This window comes from Crocodylus porosus, unplaced genomic scaffold (genome assembly GCF_001723895.1).
Source record: "Crocodylus porosus isolate Cpor-Errol unplaced genomic scaffold, CroPor_comp1, whole genome shotgun sequence".
NCBI lineage: Eukaryota > Metazoa > Chordata > Crocodylia > Crocodylidae > Crocodylus > Crocodylus porosus.
In genome coordinates, this window is record NW_017728950.1 from 6,824,851 (window position 1) to 6,847,874 (window position 23,024).

A 23,024-nucleotide genomic window follows, 5' to 3' on the forward strand; every position below is an offset into this window, starting at 1 on the left:
GGGGTGTGAGGGAGGCTGCAGGGGGTGTAAGGATCCCCGCACTCCCCTCACGGCGCAGCAGCAGGCAGAAGTGCACAGGGCTGACATCTGGCAGGCGCAGTTCCGGTCGGTGCTGCACACCACGGTAAGGGGTGCAACCTCTACCTGGCAGTCTATATCACCAGCACTCCCTGCACTCACCATGCACAGGAGGGAAGCCCTGCACACTGGAATCAGCTGCCTTCCCGGCCCCCTGGGGAAGGTGCCGAGGGCTTCCCTCTTGTACCATGCAGCCCCAGCTGGGAAGGCAGCCAGCTTTAGCACGTGGGGTTTCCTTCCCATGCCCAGCAAGTGCTAGCAATACAGACAGCCTGGCAGAGGCTGTTCCCCTTGCTGCGATGTGCAGTGCTGGCCAAAGCTGTGCCCCACTGGGCTCCTGCACCGGGCACGAGCACCTGAGCAGCCCTGACTTATGAGCAGAAGACCTGGGTAGGGCAGTTTGTTGGTGGGCACCTTGGGCTGGATGAAAGTGCTTGGTGGGTTGGATCTGGCCTATGTGCCATAGTTTGCCTGCCCCTGCTGTAAGAAGTGGAACAACTCCAGACTGGAGTCAGCACTTCAGACAGCAGAGCTCTGGGACGTGGTGGTGGGGAGGTGCAGAGGCTGGGGGATCTATGTAATGTTGTGGAAAACAAGGTAAGTGTTAAAATTAAAGTGACATGGGAAATAGGTAAGTTCAGTAAGGAAAAAAATATATATAATTGCCTGCCACTGCTATAAGATCACTAGCAACCTAAATATCTTTACTCATCTACCTAGCTGTCCTTCCAAAAAGGATTGCTTAACTAGATATGGAATAATTTTTAACTATTTTAACCAACATAAGCATCTTGGACAAGCCCTCACTATTAGCAAAAATTGTGCAACAAAGACAAACTGCGTATTTACTGAAAGGTTTACAAAGTTTGCGTGCACGCGTGTGTATTATATATGCCTCCTCTTTATTTGTTGCACTGAGAAAACAAATACTGATTCTGTGAGCTAAAACTATTCTCTATGCATCATGAGCATTTAGAAAATACTTAAATTGCTGTGGTTATCAGACACCAGGGGCACAGCCCTATTTCAGTTTACATACCCAAATGGCAGTTCCTCTCCTATCTGCAATTTTCCAGCACTTAGAACAGTTTGTGATACTATTTGGCATACAGTGTGGACTCACAGTATCCAAACGGCTACTGAGCACACATAACAGGTTGCGATCTGGCTGAGTACGTACGTGGCTTTGTACCTGGATGAGCACATTCCCCCAACATGTTCTGGGCAACTAATAATGTCCCTGACTAATAAATTAGGCTCCTCTAGCCCAGATGGAATTTGAATCAGCAACTCTTTTGACTTCCAAGCCTAAAGCACTAATCACCAGGCCACCAGATAGGTATTAGCTCATACTGCTCTCCATTGCTTCCAGAAGCTGGCTTCCTGAGCAACCAAGAGCTGGAGAAATATAGCACAAAGAACAAGAGGTGTACAGCTTGGTAAGCTACGTGTCATCCTAAGCTTAACAAGAAACTAGACTCCACAAAGGCCTGGGTTCTCGCCTGGATCTTCCCAGGACCAAGAAGCTTGCATACTGTTCTTTATTTCATCCCATTAATATTAAGGTAAGGAGAAGGGATTCAACTTCAAGAGAAGGGTGAGAGTAGCAACTGGCTAATGCTTGACCTGTGGCCTGGTAATAAGAGCCCCAACCTTTGGAAGTTAAAAATGCAGGTTCAAACCCACTCCTGGTAAAAATCGGTGTGTAGTGCTTCCTGGATGAAGGTCCTAGTTACTGTGCCAATGCATAGGACCATCCCCTCCTGGCTGTGATTTCAGGACTTCTGCTCAAGTATGCACATAGTGAGCTAAGTATCCACAGCCTACTGCATGTGGACAGTAACAATGCAGATGACTCCATACTAAGTATACTGTAATTTATTTGAAGTATTTTTAAAAAAAAACCCACAGGGAAAAAGTGACAGAAGGCTTGAGCTCCATTTGGCTATCAATCCAGCTTTTTATTAAGTTTCTTATTACTTACTTAACTTACTAAAGGAACCTGGTAGTCCCCAGTGTTAGGCAGGTTTCTCCTTCCTCTTTTCAATGTTCTTTTCTGTATCTGAACACTACCAGTCACACTAGCAAATATATAAATAGCTCAGATGAAAGATTGTTTAAACTAATTGTTTACTAATCATTTACATTAATCGTTTACTAATCATTGTACGTTACTGGAAAAGAAGTCTCCAAGATTGAGATTGTGAGTATCCTGTAAACTTGAAAGTCCTAGAAACAGATTTTTATCAATCCAATTGCCTCCTTACAGATAGTGCCAATTGAGTCTTACTGCTCACCATGATTGCTCATTTTCCCTCAGAAGATGAAATATGACAGGGAGAGTCTGGAACAGTATTATTTTCTTATTAGGAGCTAGTGATTTTTTTTTTATGGAAAAAAAATGGACTCTTTAAGTCCTTATTTTTCCTAAGTTGCCTGAAAATGGTTTTGGTTGCACAGCAGCCATGAGTTAATATATTTACTGAAATATAAGATGACCATGATTATAAAACATCCCTCCAATAATTAGATTCTATATATGAAAACTTTATAAATTTGATATAATTTTCCAGGTATAGAATGTAATTATTGGAAATTTGCCTTGAGTTTGTCCCCTTCCCACTGCCATGTCAGGGGAAATAAATCTGGGGGAGGGAGGGGCTGCTAAATCTGGGTAGTTCCCTAACCCCCAGTTTCTTCCCTCTGCAGCCCCCCCCCCACTGTCAGACCCTGCTTTCCTAAGCATGTGGAAGTGAGGAAGGAGCAAATCTGGAAACACCAGGCACGTCTATGTGCATTAATGTGTTGTAGTTAATATGCATTAAATCTAGTACCTCCATTGTGAGGTACTAGGAAAATGCACGTTAGCCTGTCTTAATGCACATTAACTAAAAAATATAGTTTACAATTTACTTTAAGTAAATTTTTTTAAGTGGATACAATTTACTTTTTTAAACTGCTCCAAGTTTTAGCATAGTAATCCATCAGCATACTTTTAAGTAGCACTTTGGCATCTACTTACATAATGTACAGCTTGTACTAAATATACGTCCAAAGCCAAAAGGCTCATCATTTAGTAAATAGTTCATTGGGCTGGGCCCCAGCAGAATCAACTAAATTTCAATTCAGAGTGACCCCACAGCTCACCAGTGCTCAGTATGCGTGTTCACTCCAGATACCACTTCCTCCCACCCCCTCCACACAAAGAATTAACTCATGACTGGAACTGGGTGTTCTTGTCATGAATCCTGAGGTCCTCAAAAAACTGATATGCAGATGAGTCATGGGGCAACCTGGTACAGCTTCATCTCATGGAGGGTGGGACTATACTAATCATATACAACATGCTGAGAGAGGGGAAAACAGAGGGATTCTGAGTGAACTGTTTGGGGTCCCGTTTAGTGCTGTTTGCCAGACATTTAAGACTGGTGAAGAAACAGGAATGATTGGAAATGGGAATGAAAGGCACAGCTCAGCTCAGAGTGAAGAAGTTAAAATGTATGCAATGTAGTGGCTCACCATGACTTCAAGAAGAGTAGGTGCTGGGGGGGACTGCACTATCATATATTTTATTCAGATGGGCTGTACTAGCCTGTCCTTGTAGTAGGGCAGAAGCAACAGACCGCTGCTTCTGTGACTGCCCATATGCCAGAGAGATTTGGAAAAAAGTCTGTGTACTCCTTCTGGTAGTGACAGGTTTCACTCAGAAGCCTGACCACAGAAGCAGTCCTCTACGAGCACTTGACCAAGCAGCAAGGGGCCCAGACAGCTCATTTCGACCACTTCATCTCCTGTTTCAGGTATGCCCTTTGGAAAGCCAGGATCCTGCTCATAAACAGACACTTGGACCACGCAGTAAAGGACTGTATTAAAATGAGGCTGAGTGAAATGTACTGGTACAAAAAGACAGAAGAGTATGATAGGAAAGAAATGGCAGACCTCAAATGGTGGAGAGGACACTAGCACAGACTTTCAGAGGCAAACCTTCTGAAAGAACAATGAGAGCTAGCACTGCAATGGTTAGTGATAGGTGCATGGTGCAAGCTGTGTGTAACAGGACGATAATAGTTTAACTGTCAAAGTATGTTTTGATATGCCAAGTATACCACAGTAGACACTTGACAGGTTGTTAGAGGTAGAGATCTATATTATATATAAATAAATAAATAACAATATTTGTTTATTTGTTTGTTTGCAAAAAAGTGGTAGGGTCCCATCAGTATGTTTGCCCAATATAGTTTATCTATTTTATAGTCATGTTCAGTGTTGGTTGCATTTACTCAACTTCATAGTTCATTTCCATTAATGAGCACATGCTGCTTTTAGCAGCAGTTCAAAGATAGACAATGTATTTAATGATTTCTACTTGTATGCGAATGCAAGTTGAATGACTTTTCCCCCTGCTGCTGATTGGGGTAGGTAGGGGAACACTTTGTCTTGTACTCAAGTTAATACAGTATTTTATCCTCAGTCATCTTGAACTTATGTATAGTACCTGTAGATCATGTGAATTAATTTCTAATGCCAAAATAATTAACATAAGAGAGACACAGTCAAGTATGCTTTGAGCCATATTTTAATACAATTTTTAAAGTATAATATAGACTATACTGTACTAAGAGCCCAATCTCGCAAGACGATGTGTATTTTCAATTTGTATTAGCTTCTGTGAATGCAGGAGGATAAGCAGCACTTATTGGCACCTGACTAAAACCTTATGGACATTACATCAGACTCAATGTGGACAAAATGCACAAAGAAAGTTACAGAATATATTTAAAATGTATGCATAAAATGTCCAAGATATGCTATTTTTGCAGCATAAATTGATTGTAGGGGCTAGATCACCACCTGGGAACTCATCCACAGCAGGTTAGGGTTTGAATAGAAAACTGTTTGGATATAACTCAAGGGATAGAAGGGGTGGAGGGAGCACACAAGAACAAGAGTGATTTTTAAAGCTGCTGAGGTCCTGCAACCCGCACTGACTTCAACGATATACCACAGTCTTCAGCATTTCTAAGCACCGTGTACAATTTTAATTCTAAAAACAAAATACATGTCAGAGTGTACATTCACAACAACCTAGAAACCCCAAGTAAACATTCAACTTTAAATATTTAGGCCCCCTATTCTTCAGTGTAAGGAATCCCAGGTTTTGTAAAGTTTCCCACAAGGTAGATTTAAAATACATGTTCTGCTGCTAATAAATCATTTTAAAGTCATTATTTTCGTGCAAATAATCATGATATAATGTGAAGACTGCCTGTTAGAGCTCTCCATAATGCTCATATCAGCAGCTGACTAAAACAGCGCCTTTATATGAGAAGGAACAATTAACAGAGCACATGGGAGTTTGCTAGGGTACAGCTGGAATTTCAGAACTGTGACATTCCTGTTGACATCCATAATGTTCATGCACAGGCAAAGAAACAGGAGTAGAAATGAATTTATTCTGCCTGCAAGGGAGATAGGGAGGACAGAAATAAAATGCTTGCTCAAAAAGGGCTGAAAATATGTAGCATGAGAAAGTCTACAAGCCACTGAGGTTTTATTACAAACAATTGAGAATAAAATCCCAGTACTTGAACTGGAGAATTATAGACCTGAATGGTATATAGAACTGTTATTGAGATATGAAGACATTCTCCCCTAGGGTCACCAGTTTGAATCTGCCTCTGGTTCCTAGTGACTGAATGCTATGATTGGTAGACTGTACACAATGAATCTAGTATCCTAGTCCATGTTATCCTAGAGAGATGCCCTTAAGAAAAAAATCTAAACACTGTAATTGTTAGGTCTGAAAGCAGCAGTGCCAGAGTGACCAAAAACTGAATGGACACTGAAGACAAGGAAGATATTTATCTTTTATCCCTCAAGATGGCTAAGGTGAAGGGATGCAAGGAAGCAATTAGAAAAACTTATTTTGTGAATAAAGAGGTTTTCAGCTTCCAGGTCTGTTAATCCAGCACCTCTTATCAGCACTATGTTATGACTATACAGGACATACAAAAGATTGCAAAAGCCAAACATCTGAAAGCTAGCACAGTGCCAGATTTGCAGTATCCTGTAGACTCTTAGTTCTGCCACTTTAATTATGCATCCAGCCATGGAAAAAACAGCCTGAAGCTGTCTTTAATTATATAATTCATGTGCATAAACAGAATGAATTAAGGTTGCACAGGGGCCACGTTCATGGAAGAGTAACACACAGGAAGCCTGTGCCCAGGAAATGTAGTTGACAGGCCATGGAAAGAGTCTATGCAACATCCCAATGAGACCAACGCAAGTTAGAATCCAACACAGCACCTGCATCACTGTTTAGCTGGAAACTTAAAAAAAAAAAAAGATCTGGTTAAGATCCTTAAAAACCACTACAGTTTCTCTTTTACTTAAACCCCCTCCTACCTCTCTCCCTCTGTGCTTCTATCCTCCCCACTACAAGACTCCCATTCTTTTACAACAGTCTTCATTGCTACCACTCTTCCCTCTGCTCCCTCTCACCCTCCTGGCTCTGTTCCTAACTCCTATGCCCCAGGGTTCAGTCCTTCCTCCCCCTCCATCCTGTCTCCAGTTCCTCAACCCTTCTGGACTCCGAAGAGGCGGTTCTTAACCCCTTCTGTGCTACCCGAGCAACAGCAAGAGGAGCATCTAGAGTACATGACAGTCTCTCTGCTTTCAGTTCTGGTGCCCTGTGCCACAGTTGGCACTGGCAGCCAAAGGCCAGCTCAACTCAGCCCTTACAGTCCTCTTGGCTGCAATGTGCCCAGGCAAGAAAAAGCACGTTTACTCCACTATGGCAGAAGCATACCCTCTTCCACTTGCTCCTACTCCACATACGCCAACTCCCAAAAATGAGGCAAAGTTGTCACTGCCTTCAAGAGGTAATGAGTGCACAGCCAACAACTTAAGGGCATGCTGACAGACACATGCTTAGAGCTTAGAATGGCTCGATGGCAGCCAAATTGTCTCATTTCTGAGATTCAACATGGTACACTAGAGCTGTGTGAAGCTTCAGTCACTGATTTGAATCTTGGAGGAGATTCAGCCCAAATTAGTGGCCAAATCTCCAAATCCAAATTGAATCAGGAGATCCATTAGTCTCTCCAAATAGAATTGGAACCCTCCAATTCAATTTGGAGAGATTCGACCATAGACACAGCTTTATATGTTTTTTCTACATACATCAAGGTACCAGGTGGCTTGTGAATGCAGAGATGATGGGGCAGATGAAGTGTCCCATGGGAGCACTGGGGGTGGGGGGGGAATCCCCAGAGCACTTGGCAGCAAACCCAGTAGTGGACTAGGAGCACTTCCAGTCCCACGAATTGAGTCAAAGCTGAATTGAATATGGCCTGCTTTGCATACTCCTACTGGACACCTGTGTGTACTGCAGGGGAATGGATGCAGAAATGCCTAAATGGAAACAGTCCACATGCAGTCTGATGAGCAGCAAGATCTAAGAGCAGATCTAGGAGGCTCCATAAGGATGGAACCTAGAGAGAATTTAGCTTCCAAATTCTAACAAGCCTCTACAAAACAGGTACACAACTGATTTTTCTGGAACTTAGAACTTAATTGTAATTGGGTAAATTTTCAGTGGAAACAAAACCATGAACGCAACAGCAGCACCCTGTCACACTTCAAGTAGCACATAAATGGTTTTATCTCTGTTTAAATACAGGTAAAACATATTCTTCCCAAACCTCATAGATTAGTTGAACTATTTCAGCCAAAACTTTCTAAAAAAACCAAAACCAAAACAAAACAAAAACCTACTAGCCTGAAACACATCCAAAATGGAAAATTTTAGCCCAGACAGTTATTTGGCAAAGTAAAGAGCAGCTATGAAAACTGTCACCATAGGCACTGCTACCTGTACCTCCTATAACACTGACTTGGCAAAGGCATACAAAACTTTTTGCATGATAAGAGGTTGCTTTCCTATAAGTTTAAAAGATATGGTATTTAAGGCCAAAACCTTTCTTTGCTGGTACCAGCTCTGCCACCCTACATAAGGTAAGGAGGGTTTGGCAGCCTTGATATTTCTCATCAGTTATGAGAGCAATGGAGACAGAGCTAATGAGACAAGCTACCTATGTTGCTAATAGTAAGCTACAGGTGCTTTGGCAATTGAAATGACAAGCCCATGCTTCTTTATTCCACCACTGGGGGACCTACAGTGAAAAATATAACAGTAAGAAGCATTAAGGACAAGCAACAGTACAGTCACAGTAGTCATAGCCACACTACTGCTAGATTTTTTATTTTAAAAAGGAGGATAAGCCCAGGCTTTGTGGAAGTGCATCCCTGTATTTTTTTTAATTCAAAGATGTCATTGCATTTTCATAAAAAATAAATGGGAAGAGGACAAAAAAAGCACACCTTGGTTGCAAAATGGGAAAACAATCTGAATGCGACAAAAGAAAATTACCAGCACTAGTAGAAGCAGTACAACTCTCAGAGCAACAAGACAGACATAACTGGACAAAACAAAACCCCCACACTTTATACAAAATTAGTCAACATGTCTCAAGTCTTATGATGGGAGTTTAGAGGCTTAACTCTAATCTGCTACTGCACACATTTGGAAGCCAGGCAAAGATGGCTCTGGTATGCGAGTTCCCTTTGCTAAAAAAGAATATGTTTGGCTTAATTACCATGCTGTATTTCAAGGGAAGCACCATTAATTTTTGTGTCTAAAGAAATTAGTATGTGCCACTATAACAGAGCTGGAAGCAGCCAATGCTATAGAGACAAAATAGGCAACTAACAGTGTCTCCAAGAGAGAACCATGTAAAAAAGGAATACCCCAAGTGTTCACATAAGTGACTAATAATAAGTGACTAGCTTCCTTGCATAACAGTGAGATTGCTGGTCAATGTAACATATTTTACAATAAAAAATGCTTTGTATAGGAAAAACAATGCACAGAGTGATGGAACGGGAAGAGTGAAAATCAGGAGAAAGATTATCTCCACCCCTACACACAAATGGCATCTTTTGAAAGGCTAGTAAAAAACACTATTTGCTCCTAACACCAGGAACACAGTAGACAGACATCTTAGTTAATGATTTGTTAGATTATTTAGTTATGTGCTGCTAACTCCATTTCCTATCACTATCAAATTAAACAAGAGACGTACAAAAGCTAAACCTAACAATCAAAAATAGCAGTTTGTAATGCATTATGCCACAAATAATCTGCACAAATTCATTCTGGGTAAACTGCATTTCCTTTACCTACCTACGTAAAGTATAATACCTTTAAATCTAATTTAGGACTTACCTATATCATGATATAGTGGGTATAGGCTGCCAACACTATTGAGCACCTTGTGGAGACATAAAATTGGCGGCTCCAACCAATGTTGTATTCCAGAGCCATCTATTTGTACTTAAAGCTTGCTGTTTGACAAGCTTTTAAGGAGCCATTAAAGATTCCTAAGCAAAAACTCCTAATGTGACTTGTTAGGAGCAAAGTCAGTGGACAAGGCAAGAGAGAAATGGGAGTATGATGCACTCATTATAAGGCTGCAATAAATTGCTTCTACTTCCATTTACGTCTTACACGGTGGGGGATTTCTTCCACAGTAATCCTATCAGTTCCCTCAAGCCTATCAGCAGATTATTTTTAAATATGAGTTTGTACCATTACCCAACGTACATAGTCAACAGAAAGGTTAAGGGTCTGGAGATGAGAAGCTTCTCCAGCCTAACACCAATTGCCAAGATGCATCCCCCCTACCATCTGTCGTTACTTTAACACAATCCAGTTTGTGAATGATTTCTTATTCCACAGTTTTGTATACAGTAACTTACTTCCACACCTGTCCCCTCCTCCACCCAATAAGGAAAAGTAAAAGGCTTTCAAAAAAAAACCAAAAACAACTTAGCATGTGGTTATAACTATACTTCATCCTTAAACTGCTCATGTTGTTGAAAGGTTTAAATTACTGTTTCTAAAACCATTCGAGATTGCTTACTTTTCCTCCATTCTACAGTGTTTATAGAAACTATAAATTGCACAGTATGCCAGTTTTGTCTACCATGCTTTATTTACATAATTCATTTACTCTACACTTGTGGGGTAATATAGAAATGCCCTCTGTTCTGGTTCTCATGCTTTCAGCACCGGTCACAGACATGTTGCCGCTTTTAGTCTGTCTCTCTCAAAACATTATTTTAATCTTATGTGGTTTTTAATATGCAACACATAATGAGCATTAATTCATTTCTGAGTAAACCACAAGAGAGTGGAGCAGTAACTTTTACTATTTACCATAAGGTATGGGAATGCATTTCCATATCACTGGGCACGTCTACACAAGACACTGACTGTACAGTAGCCTGATACCACTGTGCAGTAGCGTCACTTTGCAAAAACCATGACATGACACTATTGCACAGCAGCATTAGGCTACTGCGCAGCAGATCACAAAAAAGGAATTTGCCACTACTTGCAATTATAATTGGTACTTGTACTAATAAAAGTACTAAATAAACGTGCAGTAACACCTCACGTAGGTGTGACTAGCCTGTATCAAAATGAACATTTTTGGCTGCTCCAGTAATTTTACTGTAGCAAGGGACAAAGCACTATAGTTTGTCTGTATCCATACAGTCCTCTGGATTGGTAAATAAACTTGAATTCTGCTTTCACTCATGCAGTTATTTCCATTGATGGAGCTCCACTGGTGGAAAAGGAAACTAACACAGGTTGAGAAAAGTTTCAGCTGTAGATGCTGCTCACAAAGTAAAACTCACAAGGTTGAACCTCCAGAAGCTCTAGGTTAAGAGTCTTCCAAATTCTGCATTATAAAGTTTACCATTAAATAATCCTCAATGAAATTGATGCTACTAATTATACCAGTGTTTCTCTCTCCAGGATTCTTCCAACTGTCTCTTAAAACTTTGGAAAATAAGAAGTCATACTTCTGCCTGATACTTTTTAAAAACAGATTACTACTACAAGTAACAACAAAAATTATTGTTAAGGGAAAAACTGAAATACCTCCCACAAATTGTTCCATTTATTTTGTGCATTTATTGGGTGTAGAGTCACATAGTTTCCTCCTGTTGTTATAGAAATCCATAGAACAACAGGAAAAAGGAAAGAAAAACATTATAAATGGTAAAACTGCTAAGTCAGGCTGGGGGAACTCTTGGGCAACTATTGCACTTGAATCTTGTTTCAACTGCTACTTAAGTGGATGCTGAATTGTCTAAGTCAGGAAGGCTGCTGGCAGATGTGGAAAAAACCTCTCTTTACCAGGAGCTATTAGATAAAAAGCATCAAAAAATTCCCACTAAATCACACCGATCTATACAGACGTTGGGCAAGCTGGGTCCAATTAACACGATGCATCTTCTGGGCATTTGCTGGGCTTGGTGCAGGGGTACACCAAGTCTTAAGTAAAGCACCATTTTCTTTTTTTAACATCTGTAAGCAGCCGAAGTTTGCAGAAGAGAGAGGAAAGTGAACAGAGGTCATCTTTCTATCTCTTCTGAACCTAGCATAAAGGAGGACAGCCACAATTTAAGTTGTACAAGTAGCAGTGGTCCAACTGATTAGGAACTGCTGGGTCAAAGTTGAACCAGAGACCGAATGCTTTATCCTTCCCTTCCATGTACCTCCCCCTCCCTCCAGCCAAATAAATTCCCTAGGTGGAGAACTGTGAAATTGTTCCATCCTCAGCTGCATGTTTACAGCAGGATTAGCTGTTTGAGGACTGAGCCAAGGAACAATGGGCCACATTTTCTGATTTAGAGGTACACGCCATGGCCTCTGAAACTCAATGAATATGGTGCTCCTATTTACATCTTGGAAATATGCATCTCTGTGTCTCCTCCCATGCGCTAAGTACTTACCAAAAAGAACATTTAGCACTCGCCAAAGAGTAAATATTCATGTTCTTTTTATGATGCTTTGATTTGGCAAGTACCTTGCACTTGAAGTAAAATAAAAAATAAAATTTGCTACCAAATCCTTATCTCAATTAAGCCGATTATACTAAATTAGGACCACAAGCCGTTTGCTCTGCTGTTCAAACAGGTACATAGCTAACACAGATACAGAGAAAGTCAGTTGGAATAGAGAAGAAGAAATGAGTTATATTTTAGTGTACCTACTCACCACTTAGAAATTCCCACTTGTTTCTGGAATTAGAAAGCTTTCAGAAACTGTTTCTTCTTCTAGAAAAAAAAATACAATTTATTGAGTTTGACGCATTACTGAAATGGAAGAACAACAATTCTCCCACCAAATCTGGCTCTTAGTTCCAGAATCCTAGGTGGAAGATTATTTCTGACCAAAAAACCCCACAAAGCAAAAACAAAAACTTAGGACTGATATATGGTATTTGTAGCAGATGAGCCAAAATATTAGTATATTATTTACAATGAGGGGAGAGGGGAATGTAATTAAATCCTCCTGGTACAAAAATGTACATATTTCTGTTGCTTTAAGCTTCTTCCTTATTCTCATTTCCCCTCACTCATCTTGATTGTCTTCCCCAAGATCTATTTACAATCACTTCTGAAAATTATTGATTTATTACTGGTGGCAAGAAGAGCCAAATGAGAAATTAGGGGCCCTTTAAATTTGACACTGTGCACACAATAAAGAGAGAAAGTCTGTTACCCAGAAAATTTACAATTATCATCACTGCTAATCTAGAGGCTAGAATTAAGAATTATTCTAGCCATTATCCAAACAAATTAAAACCAAAAGACACTTCTTTGAGACTTGTACTCAATCTATGACAGCAGGGGTCAACTTTTTTGGCAGCTGTGCCACAAGGTAATCCCTGTGTTGTCCTTAGTGAAAGTCCAATCCCCTTCCTCTACCCCAGGGGTGAGCAAAATGCGACCTGGGGGTCGGATGTGACCTGCCAGCCCATTCTATCCGACCCGTAGGGCCCCTAAAAAATTTAGAAAATTAATATTTATCTGCTTTGGGCTGCCTGTCATGCAGCCCTCGATGGCTTGCCAAAACTCACTAAGCAGCCCTCTGCCCAAAATAACGGCCCACCCTTGCTCTACCCCATCTGCTGCTCTGCTTTCTGCTCCCTGCCCCCTGCATGATTTGATATGTGCCCCACACAGAGACATCTTAACTGCCACAGGCTGGGCATCCCTGATCTATTGCATGATTTTATAGATAGATTAAACTAACTAATTATCTTTGCAACAGCAAAGATCACTTCAAAATAACAGGTTCAGTAAGTAGGAGATTCAACTTGCCTCCCCCTCCCTGCAAACCAAACAACTTGCACAAGTTCAAACAGTGACTCACAGCCAACAGCAGGAATAGAATTCAGAAATTCTCATGTCCAGCCTTATGCTCTTAACCACTTGACTATGCTCCTTACACAGCCCAATTTGTACATGAAAAAAATAAACCCCGAACAACCCTTTCAGAGGATTTAGTCATGGTCAGTAACCTTTACGATGACAGTCACATCACACTTCCTCTTAAAGGAATGAGCAGGAATGAACTGGAAGCAAGCTACGAATCAAAGTAATGCCAATGAAAAATAATTTTAAAATCCTGCTAGTGACTGTAATTATATAGAAAGTCTGAGCAAGCTTTTAGCAAAAATGCTGATAAAGACAATATGACACAAATATTACAAAATTAGTTTTTGTTCAGTACAATACCTCACCAAGACAATGAGGCGGCACTAAATAATCCATGACAGACCAAGATGCCTTGCATATAGCAATGAAGCTTCAGGTTTCCTTTCCCAACATCATTTTGAATTATGCAAACTGTTAATAGATTTATTTCCCTAACTCTAATACTGAATGAACAAATAATTAATATTCACCCAGGCTTGTTAAAGTGGCATTTCCAAATCCTGTTATTACTGTTCTTACTTTTCTGTTACTGAAGTCAACAATGAGAGGGGGAAAAAAAAACAATTAAATTAATCAAATTTAATGCAAGCAAAGCTAGGCCACAGTACCTCTGGAAAACCCTTTTAAACATTACAGAGCTTTCTGAATGTTCATGAATAGTAGCTGACATCCAGCTCCTGATTCAGCCATGCAGGAAGAACGGGGTATGGCCTGGACCCACCCCAATCCCCTGGGTAGAAAGGATGTGGCCCAGTAAAGAATTTGGCAGCAGGGGAGGCTGGTAGTATTAATAGCCACTGCTCCCCCACCATCAAATTTCCTGACCTATGGAGAGGCCTGTGATCCAGATGCTACAGCTCCACAGGCCACATAGGTAACCCCCACTTAGCACTCTTAGTTAGTTCCTGAAAAACCGTGCGTTAAGTGAAACCAAAAGGATTTGATGACCCAAGATAGCAACAGCAAGCATTATAATGAAACTCACTGAGTGCTAAGTGAATTCCGGTATCAATTTCAAATGAGCGCTATAGCAAAACAGTGCTAAGTGAAACAGTGTTAATCACGGGTTGCCTGTATTTGATCCATGTGCTGGAGATAGAGCACCCCTGAGTTAAGACAAAGGAGACTCCAACCAACGCTACTCAGAACCAAAGGGCTGATGGAAAACCCAGTCCAATACCCAGATGCTGGAAGAGTGCAGGAAGCACAGAAATTCTTTCTGTAGGCTACCCTCAGGACCTTCCTTTGAAATGTCCATTTTATAAATCACTTAGTAAGTTAGCAGGCATCTGATAACACTTCTACTTACCTTTCCTTCCCCCAAACCTAAAACTTCCTGACTACTGGAAAGAAGGATTCTACTACTTCATTGTTGGGTCCTCATTCCTGATTGAAATTGCTATTGGTTGTTATTGCTGTTGTTCATATGATGATGATTTTCCCAGGCACTGGCAGGGTACAGTTTTTAAAAATATATTCCTAGGGTTCTAAACATCAGCAGTGGAAGTGACGGTCTTTGTTTTCATTTTGTTCAGGAATGAGAAGAACAAGGACAGAGGCAACAGTGGATGTATCATTCCCTGCAAATGGGGGGAGAGGAGTCAAATACAAGTGCATCAACTCATGCTTGGTAACCTCTTCACAATCATAAGTGACTCAAAACTTAAATTCTGTTAAGTGAAACCCATCCTGATGATTTGGGTCCACTCCTACTTGCCTACTTGATGCTTAGAGAGCTAGACGTTTCAAGGCCCCAGATTTTCCCGGGTTCAGTGCTTTGAAAATAAAGCATTCATTGATTCATTCAGTTATGCTAGAGGTGCATTCAAGAAAAGAAAAACGCATTGCCTATACATGACAATATATTTTTCTGTTTGTTTTTCGAAGTACTTTTTATTTAAATGAAGCACCTAGGCCTAGATAACTAGTTACATAATGAGTCCCGAACAGCTCTAAGGAATCTTTGCAGCCACAGAATCAAATCATAGAGTTAAGTAGTTCTTTAAATTGCCTATCATGGAATTTTCCATCGTCCAACTCAGTTGGCAAAGCAACTGCAAGTGCAAATGCGTGGGAACATTCCAACACAAAGAAACAAAGCTGTGACAGAAGGATCAGATGAGAATTTTATTAAGTCAAAATTAAGCCAGCTGATGGCAAGACAAATTATAATACTCTACAAGGACCACAACGGGAAGTAAACACAAATATTAGATGTAAAGGTCATGAAAAAAGCAGTGAAAAATCTGACATGCTTTTCCAAATTAAGAATACCTTTGCCCTGCTCCATTGTTCTGAGCAGTTCAGCACACACTATCTTTTATCAAGGTCTCTGACCAATAGCTGTTCTTATCAAATATATATAGTGGAAAAAGTACACGTAACTCCGAGTTATTGCACACAGAAGCATGCCTTTAAAACAAATTCCTTGATTCTGAACATCTAGGGCAGTGATTCTCAATCAAGGTGCCACAATACTCTTTTAAAAGTGTTGTGGGGTGTCACACAATATTAGCACCCTTAGGTGTAGAAACACCTACATGATTTGCATGCTGAACCCAGAGATTACAAAGAGAAATCTAGGGTCCAAAACACTCTTATCTTCCGTGGTCTTTCTGAGTTTTCTGCAACAGAAAACTGCTGTTATTTTTTCATGGTCAAGAAACAAGTAGAAGTTAATAACTGACATTTTCCCAGGAGTGCCTTGAGACTAAAAAGGTTGATAATCACTGATTCGAGGCTGCACTCACTAAAGTCAACGGAACAACAATTACTCACTCGACTATGCTTTAGGGTTACGTATTCCAAACTGAACCGCTAGACTTTCTGTGAAGGCGTTCTTGCTTAATTGTGATCACAGTACTTGGATAATTTAACATTCAACCTGAGATTTCTGGGTCAAATCTGCAGAGGGTCTGGGCACTGAAAGAAATGTGAATTTTCAGTGCTCAGCCAGAAACAAATCTACCTTCCACTAAAGTCCAAGGTAAAAATTCACATGGACATCATGACGAGCTGCATCAGATACCACAAACTTAACCCCCTCTATCGATTTTGTCTCTCTTATGCAATATCACTACTGATGGGAAGTAAAACCCCAAGTGAATAATCATTTAAGCATGCTTTGTGCATAAGTCTATAAATGTAGAACACTTTCTGGGATGCAGTTGAGAAGACGCGAGGATTAATTCTGTAGGAGCATAGCTGGAGCTCTCATTTAATCCCATCTCTATTGGCTGTCTGCCTGTACAGGCAACATTTGTAGTCATACTGTACAAATAAATTGCTATTCACAGCTTGCCAATAGCTGTGACAATTATACACATTAGTGCATTGGAACCTGAATATCAAAATTACATTCAAATTAATGTGACAGATTTCAATACACCCTTCAGATACTACTACTTGCCCTAACTCCTTTAAAACACCCTTAAAACTATGAATTGTAAGAATTCCCAAGAGAAGGTTATGTATTTTCCACTTGTCCGAATACATACATAGTTATTTTCTTCCACAAAGGATAAGATTTCAAATCTCATGCTGAGAAACTGTTTCTTTTGGTCATAATTACTTTAGCATGGTGCAGTTCACTTACCAGAAATGTTACAGTATGCACAATAATTCTTTGCAAGTTTTCAATAAAGTAATAGCTAATTATTTTGACTACTGTGGCATCACAGTTTTTTTAAAAATCCACTGACTTGTTGAATGAAAGGCTAAAATAGGTTATAAAGTACAACACTGTATTCCATCTTCAAAGGAAACTCAGCAATTCTTTATGTAAATTAAAATACTCCGTTAGCATTATAAAAAGGAAACTTTCCACACTCCTATTCTAAAATAATCAGGCTATATGGCATGCTAACCTATTAAAAGGTACTTCTGCGGTTCTGGGATATTTGCCAGAAAAACAACTACTGCTACTTCACAGCCTTTACCAATACAGCTACACACACACACACACACACACACACACACACACACACACACACACACACACACACACACACACACACACACACAGGTTTCCCTCGATTTGTGCAGTAGATGCGTTCCCGGGGAACAGCGCATAACTTGAATTTCTATAAAGCGAACCCAGTTTACAATGAAACAGATAGGAATGCGTTCCCACAGTGGTGAGGGAGGGAAGGAGCAAGGAGAGGGGCGTGGCACAGCCCAGTAGTTACAAGCAGGCAGAAGCTGATGTTCCTGGGGCTGCAGGAGGGGTGGCACCGGGCTCTTTGTGGCGCTCAAGGGGAGCAGCAGCCCCACACACCCCACTGCTCCGCTTCTCCCTACTCACTGCAGCCCCTGCAGCAGCGTCCATGGGAGCGGCGAAAACCAGCTGCCTACAGCCACTGGGCTGTACCTTGCCCTGAATCCCCCAGCATGGCGCACCCCAGCAGCAGCAAGCAGGCAGCATCCGCCGCTCTCAGGGCTGCAGCAGGGGTGAGAAGCAGCCTGCAATGGGATGAGAGCAGGCTGGAGCCAGCAGCTGCTGCAGGCTGGGGCCAGAGGCAGCACCAGGTCTTCCCAGCACCTGGCATTGGTGCTGGGAGGGCAGGTTGCAGGGGGCTATGGCAAATTTTCAGGTGGCAGCAGCCCCCCTCCCATCACCGCAGTCTACCCTGAGCACCGGGAAGAGCCTGGTGCCGCTGCCGGTCCCAGCCTGCAGCAGCTGCTGTCCCCAGCCTGTTCTCATCCCGCTGCAGGTGGCTGTCCGCCCCTGCTGCAGCCCTAGAAGCAGCAGACTCCGCCTGCTTGCAGCGCTGGGCTATGTCGCACCAGGAGGTTCGGGGCACCGTGCTCTGGGGGAAGCGGAGCCCCAGTGAGTTCAGAGCACGGCATAGTCCAATAGCTGAAAGCCACTGGCATTAGCCACTCCCAGAGCACCTACAGCTGCAGCAGGGGCTGCAGTGAGTGGGACCCCGGCCCCATGGCCAACTTGCCACAGTGGAAGCCCATCTGTGTCCACAGCTAAGTGTTGGGACTCTTGGTGAATTACAGCTCTGGCTGGGTTCTCGGGAGGTGGCGGGATGGAGAGGACCTCAACAGGTCACCAGAACTTTAACAATTTCTTTGCCTCTGTCTTCCTAAGTAGGGACCCGAACAGCCACCTCCCTGCTGGGCCTCCTCAGGCCCCAGGGAAGGCACACCTGGGCCAAAAGTTAGCATGGAACTAGTTAGGGGGCTTCTGGAGGGGCTGGACGTGTTTAAGTCAGCCGGCCCGGATGATCTCCACCCTAGAGTCCTTAAGGAATTGGCAGAGGTCATTGCAGGACCTCTGGCACAGCTCTATGAGCACTCATGGTGCTCTGGTGTGGTCCCAGAGGACTGGAAGAGGGCCAACATGGTTCCAATCTTCAAAAAGCGGAGGAAGGAGGACCCAGGAAACTATAGGCCAGTCAGTCTTACCTCGATTCTAGGCAAGCTGTTTGAGAAAATTATGAGTCTTCCCTCCCCTTCCAATCAAAATGGGGGGGGGAGCCTCTTATCTTACATTTGCATACAAGGAAACCTCATCAAATATACCATCTATCATTCAGTTCCTACCAAAAGCAGCATGTGCTCAGTAATGGAAACTATGAAACTGATTAAATGCAGCCAACACTGAGCACTGGGCTAGTGTAGTCCATCTAAACAAAATATATGAAATCCATCTCACCACCAACTCTTTTTAAAGTCATGGTGAGCCACTACGTGGATTATATTTTTACTTCCTCTTCACTCCCAAAGATGAGCTGCACCTTTCTTTCCCATTTCCAGTCATTCCTGTTTCTTCACCAGCCTTAAATGTCTAGCAAACATCACCAAATTGGGCCCCAAAAATTCACCCAAAATCTCTCTGCTGGCTCCTCTCTCAACCTGTCTCATATAATTAGTGTGGCCCTGCCCTCCAAGAGGTGAAGCTAAACCAGGCTTACCCGTGCCTTATCTGCATATACAGTTCTGGAAGATCCCAGGATGCATGACAAGAACACCTTGTTCTAGCCATGAATGGGGGCTAATTAGCACATTGATCCTTTGTGGAGATGGTATCTGGAGTACACACACATATTGAGCTGTGGTGAGCTGCAGGGTCACCATGGCTTAAAATGCTGTTCACTCTGGTGGGGCTCAGCCCAATGAGCTATATAGTAAAACATGAGCCTTTTAGCTTTGGACTAATATTTGTGCTATTTATATATAGGTGCCAAATTGTTGCTTAGAAAGTGTATTTATGGAGTACCTGTGCTGCAACTGGCAGCAGTTTAAAAAAAAGGCCACATCAACTCTGGATGAACTAAATTTATGGGTACTACATACAAAAGTCATCTTTAACTTCAAGGTCAAGTTTTTTCAAATTTGCTCCTCGCCTCCATGTGCTCAGGGACCGCAGGGTCTGACAGTAAGGAGTGGGGGAAGGGGCTGCAGGGGGAAGAAGCTAGGCAGGAGAGGCAAAAGGCCAAGGGTCTACCTGACCTTCCAGATCTACTTTCCTTGCTGTAGCAGTGCGAAGACAGGGCTGACAAATTCAAGGCAGACCTCCAATAATTACATTCTATACCTAGAATTTGTAACAAATTACGTTTTCTATATATAAAAACTATTATTGGGGATTGTGTTATAATCAGGGTCATCTTGCATTCAAGTATATATGATACTTGCTGAAAAAGCAATAGTAAAGAAAGATATCCTCTGAGTCCTGGAAGTTTAGCATCAGTACATCATCATCATCCTACTTGAAATAATTTCCTGCCTTGTGGTTTGCTCATGATATATATGAATTTGCTACTTGTGTGAATCTGACATTAGGAAAAAATCAACCACACCAAGTCTATGTATTCTAATTTTATCAGCGAGTTTGTTTTAAAATACACATACGAAAACCAGAAGTCAGCATCAAGCAGCCGATTAGCTACAAACTACCAAAACTGTAAATGCTCTCCATGGATTCTTTTTAGCACCCGTTCTCAGAAATAGCATGCACAGTTCAAAAATCTTAACACAGAACAATTCAGTGCAGAAAGAAGTAGGTTAGAGCTTCAGAACCATTTTAAAACATTTTTTTAAATCAACATTGTCTTAGTAATTTGAGTATTTGACATGTTAAATGCTATTTTAGTTCTAGTTCAATTACCATGGCTCTTTTGCTGCACTCTTCAGCTCAAAAGCACTGCTCATTTGGTGTACCCCTGGAGTGACCAGAGGCAGAAAGAAAAAAACAAAATAGTAAAAGGTATATAAAGAGGCTGTCACCTGTAATGATCAATGCAAAAGTCTGTCCTTTCACTCTTCTTGCAACTGTTATCTTCATGGCTTTAGCTAGAATTACATCAGGTGGCTAACAAAACTTTAGCTCATACAACTAAACTAATACCCTAGCCTGCAAAAACAAAAAAGGCAGAATTTCAGTACCCTTTCAATTCTGCAAACATGAAACTGTTTTGAAAGGAGCTGGCTGCATTACTCGTGACTTCAGGCTTGTGCAACATCAACTTTCTGTGGACAGGCTTTAGCTTGCAGAAATCTTGCCCTCCAGGTTTTCCTCTTACACTGGTGTAATAACAAGAGTTGAAGGCTCTTACAAAGTACTTACTTTTTCAAAAAATTAAGTCTCCATATTCTTACTTGTGAGACAAAAGCCTGCTCTAGACACTGGATAAAATGAGGCATCATACAATTATTGTTCCATACATCAGAAGAATATATACATAAAGTTCCCACAACTAGTTAGGAGCAATTCAGGCAATTTTTCCCCCAGAGAATATTTCAGTTACTTATTCTAGTTTATTATCATTCATCAGGATTGCAATAGGATTACGATACTGAGTATTAACTTAATATTATAATAATTTAAAACAATTTGAGTTAACATAAACTAGAAATTCTAAATTCAAATTCCAGTGAATAACAAGGACTCCAAGATAAAAAATGAGAGAAAGGTCAATAAAACAAAGCTACAGGGGAAAAAAAGACTACTACTGTACAATACAAACAACAAATCCAGCTCTTCGGGCTCCAGACTCCACTTTTTAAATGAAACTCACTTTCCAGATCTCAAAGATTCCTTCTAGAAAATCTTTCATGAAATAAGGCAGTGGGGGCCAACTGTTTTGGCAGGCATGCCACAAGGTAAGACTTAGACCCTCCCTGCATGCCACACTGATACCCTTCCCCTGCCTGATATGTTGCTCTGCTTTCTGCTCCTTGCCCTATGCTCCCAACTAATTAGGTGCTCTGTTTCCTGCTCAGCCACTGTGTTTTCTGCTCCCTCCCTGGTCTGCTATGACACGCACCTACTGCAGGTTGGCCACCTCTAAAATAGGGCAAGCATGCATTAGGAAAACGGATTCTCTTCCAGAAGCAATGTCAAAATACATTCCTGTAGTAAATGGGAAGAGGACCACAACATTTCTGCTATTCCTTCACACATACCTACTACCTAATAACTCAATACCAAGAGAAGGACTGGCTGTTCCCATATATAGGCCATATCCTATTATAACAGGAAGGTACCCCAGACAGTTATTTCATCCTCTCCCCCCACCAAAGGAAAGGGGCTCCAATACAAATGTCACCACCAAAGCCTAGGCGAAAGTAGTTGAAACAGCAGAACCTCCAATTCTTATAAAAAATATCCAAGCTCAGAAATGTAACACGCTCCTAACTTTTTTGGCTAATGTTTTTGAGGATAGTGGGGGGTAACACAATTTGAAGAAAACCAGGGGAAGGAGAGGCAATAGGCCAGGGTCAAGCTCACATTTTGGGTGTTTCCTGCATAATGTTATTAACTACTCAGTATGGAAAAAATTCAAGTTAAACTGTACGTATAAGAAAAGAAAATATTTGCCCCTACAACTGTAGTTTGTTTCCCTACTGACCAAGAGGAACTACCTGTGGCCCAACAAAGGTAAGGGACCACACCACTGGAATTCACACTATCTTGTCCCTTTCAGCACCTCTTTAATAATGTGGAAGTCAGTAATGCTTCCCTTAGTAGTAGCATGAGATCATCAGATGCTCTCTCAGGTTTTGCAGGGAGAAGTGTCGAGCAGCGAATAGAAGCATGGTAAAATTACTTGTATTTTAAGCAGCATTATATGCTATACTTTAAAAGTGATGCGACTCTGTTACATTATCTGCTTTCCCCTCCCAACTTTAGTTCTAGAAAGATTGGTTGCAGTCAACATACAGCTTCAGAAAATGGTGGAAGTTGTATCAGAACAAGTGCAAATAAAACACTTTTAGTCCTTTCCAAATATGTTTTATACCTTTTCTATACTTCTCCAAATTCACTGAGATTTGAACACAATTGTCCATGTGTAATTTCACTATTGTCAACATAACTGGCTGACAGCAGCCATTTGAAAACTAAGATTTCAAACTCTCAACAGCATTCAGCACCAGTGCTCCAGCTCTAACAGTTCTAAATATCATCAGATTGAAACTGAAAAGCCTATGCATTTCTTCTTCCTGAAGAAAAAAGGAAGGCAACACAACAAAGAAATAATTCCATGCAATTTTAAGTCTGATTTCTTCTCAATGACTTTTGAGGAAGGACATAAAAGGAACTAACCATCAATGGATAATTGATAGCTTCC

General features: G+C 41.4%; 1 protein-coding gene across 3 annotated transcripts in view; it reads right to left on the bottom strand.

Annotated features, from left to right (window-relative positions):
- The window catches only part of SEMA4D (semaphorin 4D), a 123,030-nt gene that overhangs the window by 50,821 nt on the left and 49,185 nt on the right, over window positions 1–23,024 (bottom strand). The window contains exons 1-2 of one of the 3 annotated variants that reach the window (XM_019554780.1): window positions 20,680–20,874; window positions 12,207–12,273 (exon numbers count right to left, since the gene is read on the bottom strand). The gene's annotated coding sequence lies outside the window, so the exon portion shown is untranslated. Of the gene's footprint in view, window positions 1–12,206; window positions 12,274–20,679; window positions 20,875–23,024 lie in introns of those variants that run through there. The other 2 variants (XM_019554778.1, XM_019554779.1) reach the window with 2 other exon arrangements.